The sequence below is a fragment of the Desmodus rotundus genome, chromosome 5, assembly GCF_022682495.2.
Source record: "Desmodus rotundus isolate HL8 chromosome 5, HLdesRot8A.1, whole genome shotgun sequence".
NCBI lineage: Eukaryota > Metazoa > Chordata > Mammalia > Chiroptera > Phyllostomidae > Desmodus > Desmodus rotundus.
Window position 1 is genome coordinate 80,159,990 of NC_071391.1, and position 3,034 is coordinate 80,163,023.

The 3,034-nt window shown below is 43.1% G+C and overlaps 1 pseudogene; it reads left to right on the forward strand.

The window, feature by feature from the left end:
* Positions 1 to 1,010: 1,010 nt before the first annotated feature.
* On the forward strand, positions 1,011 to 1,913 carry LOC112314281 (uracil-DNA glycosylase pseudogene; annotated as a pseudogene).
* Positions 1,914 to 3,034: the final 1,121 nt, after the last annotated feature.

Genomic DNA, 3,034 nt, shown 5'->3' on the forward strand with positions numbered 1-3,034 from the left:
CACACTGGCAACAATCCAAAAACGAAATTAAAAAGCAATTCCATTTAACATAACATCAAACATGCTCAGGAAAAAATAACAAAAGAAATATAAGATTTGTATACTGAAAATTGTAAGATATCATTGCAAGAAATTAAAGAAGACCCATGTAAATGAAAAGGCATCCCATGTCCATGTATTTGAAGCCTTGATATTGTTTAAATGGCAATAGTCCTGAAATTGATCTACAGATTCAATGAAAACCTTATCAAAAGCCAAGCTGCCATTTTAGCAGAAATTGAGAAGCTGAACATAAACTTCATATGGAAATGCAAGGGATATAGAATAAATAAAATAATTCTGAAAAAGAAGAAAAAGTTGGAGGATTCCCATTTTCCTATTTCAGACTTACTGGGAAACTACAATAATCAAGACTGTGTGGGTCTGGTATAAAGATAGATATATGAATCAACAGAATAGAATTTAGAACTGAGAATCCAAAAAGATTCCCATACATCTATGGTCAATTAATTTCTGACAAGGGTGCCAAGACAATTTAATAAGGAAAGAATAATCTTTTCAACAATTGGATATCTACACATAAAAAAGTTGGAATCTTACTTCACACCATGTATAGAAACTAACTTAAAATGGATCAAAGAACTAAATGTGGGAATTAAACTGTAAAACTCACAGAAAAATAGAAAAATATTTCATGATTCTGCATTAGGAAATGGTTTCTGAGATATGACACCAAAAGCACAGAAACAAAAGGGGAAAAAAAGCAGGTAAAAGGGACATCATGAAAATTAAAATACTCTGTGCTTGAAAAGACACCATCAAAAAAGTAAAGACAGGCCAGTGGCCCATCTGGAGGGGCGGATCCCCTGGTTGCAGGGCTTCCACTCCTGAGAAATGGTCCTCTCCACCCTTTCCCCTTTTTAGTACCAAATGCGTTACTAGGCGACAAAGGCCCGGTTTTCCAGCGTCCAGTAGTGCAGCAACGTTTTGACTCGAGCTGAAACCCACGAATGGGTGTCCTCTGAATTGGGCCTTTAGGTTGGGGGCGGAGCCGCTGGCGCCTGGGGGAGGTCCCTTGAAGCTTGTCTGCTGTCTTCAGGAGGACCACTTGCAGGCTAGCCCAGCCAAGAAGGCGGGAGCAGAGCAGGAGGAGCCCCTGCACACCGCCCTCCTCGCAGCTGAGCCCCGAGCAGTTGGTCCGCTTCCCAAAGAACAAGGCCTCGGCCATGCTCAGACTCATGGCTCGCAAGTTGCGGGTGGGTTTTGGAAGAAGCACGTCAGCGGAGAGCTCGGGAAACCGTATTTTATAAAGCTAATGGGATTTATTGCAGAAGAACAAAGACATTACTGTTTATCCACCCTCACACCAACTCTTCACATGGACGCAAATGTGTGACAGGAGAGACGTGAAGGTTGTCATACTGGGACAGGATCCATATCATGGGCCCAATCAAGCTCATGGGCTCTGCTTCAGTGTTCAAGGACCTGTTCCCCCTTCGCCCAGTTAGGAAAACAGCTATAAAGAGCTGTCTACAGACATAGATGGTTTTGTTCATCCTGGTCGTGGAGATTTAACTGGGTGGGCCACACAATGTGTTCTCCTACTCAACGCTGCCCTCATGGTCCAGATGCATCAGGCCAATTCTCATAAGGAGAAAGGCTGGGAGCAGTTTACTGATGCGGTTGTGTCCTGGCTAAACCAGAACTCAAGTGGTCTCGTTTTCTTGTTCTGGGGTTCTTAGGCTCAGAAGAAGGGCAGTGACATCGACAGGAAGCGCTACCACATGCTGCAACCTGCCCAGCCCTCCCCGCTGTCAGTGTACCAAGAGTTCTTTGGGTGCACACATTGCCCTAAAACCAAGGAGCTGCTGCAGACGTCTGGCAAGGAGCCCACCAACTAGAAAGATCTGTGACCCTGAACTGGGGGAGTGTGGTGGTCTCTGGGCAGTTTCTAGAAGTTTGTGAGTGAGGAAGTCGAATTGAAAAAATAATTTCCTTGGTGATTCTTTTTTTAAATTAATTAATTTATTTTTATTCAGTTACAATTGTCTGCATTTTCTCCCATACCTCCACCCCACCCTAGCCAGTCCCACTTCCCTCCCCCACCTCTCCCCTCCCCCTTGATTTTGTCCTTGTGTCCTTTATAGTAGCTCCTATAGACCCCTCTCCCCACAATCCCCTCCCCGCTCCCCTCTGGCTATTGTTACAATGTTCTTAATTTCAATGTCTCTGGTTACATTTTGTTTGCTTTTTTCTTTTGTTGATTATGTTCCAGTTAACAGTGAGATCATATGGTATTTGTCCCTCACCTCCTGGCTTATTTCACTTAGCATAATGCTCTCCAGTTCCATCCATGCCATTGCAAAGGGTATATGCTCCTTCTTTCTCTCTGCTGCGTAGAATTCCATTATGTAAATGTACCATTGTTTTTTGATCCATTCATTTGCTGGTGGGCGCTTAGGTTGCTTCCAGTACTTGGCTATTGTAAATTGTGCTACTATGAACATGGGGGTGCATAGGTTCTTTTGGATTGGTGTTTCAGGGTTCTTAGGGTATAATCCCAGCAGTGAAATTGCTGGGTCAAAGGGCAGTTCCATTTTTAGTTTTCTGAGGAAATTCCATACTGTTTTCCACAGTGGCCTCACCAGTCTGCATTCCCACCAACAGTGCACTAGGGTTACCTTTTCTCTGCATCCTCTCCAACATTTGTTTCTTGATTTGTTTATGTTGGCCACTCTGACTGGTGTGAGATGGTACCTCATTGTGGTTTTAATTGCATCTCTCTGATGGCTAGTGATGCTGAGCATCTTTTCATATGTCTCTGGGCCCTCTGTATGTCTTCCTTGGAGAAGTGTCTGTTCAAGTCCTTTGCCCATTTTTTAATTGGGTTGTTTGTCTTCCTGGAGTAGAGTCATGTGAGTTCTTTATATATTTTGGAGATCAGGTCCTTGTCTGAGGTATCATTGGCAAATATGTTTTCCCATACTGTTTGTTCTCTTTTTATTTTAATGCTGTTTTCTTTAGCCTTTCTTTA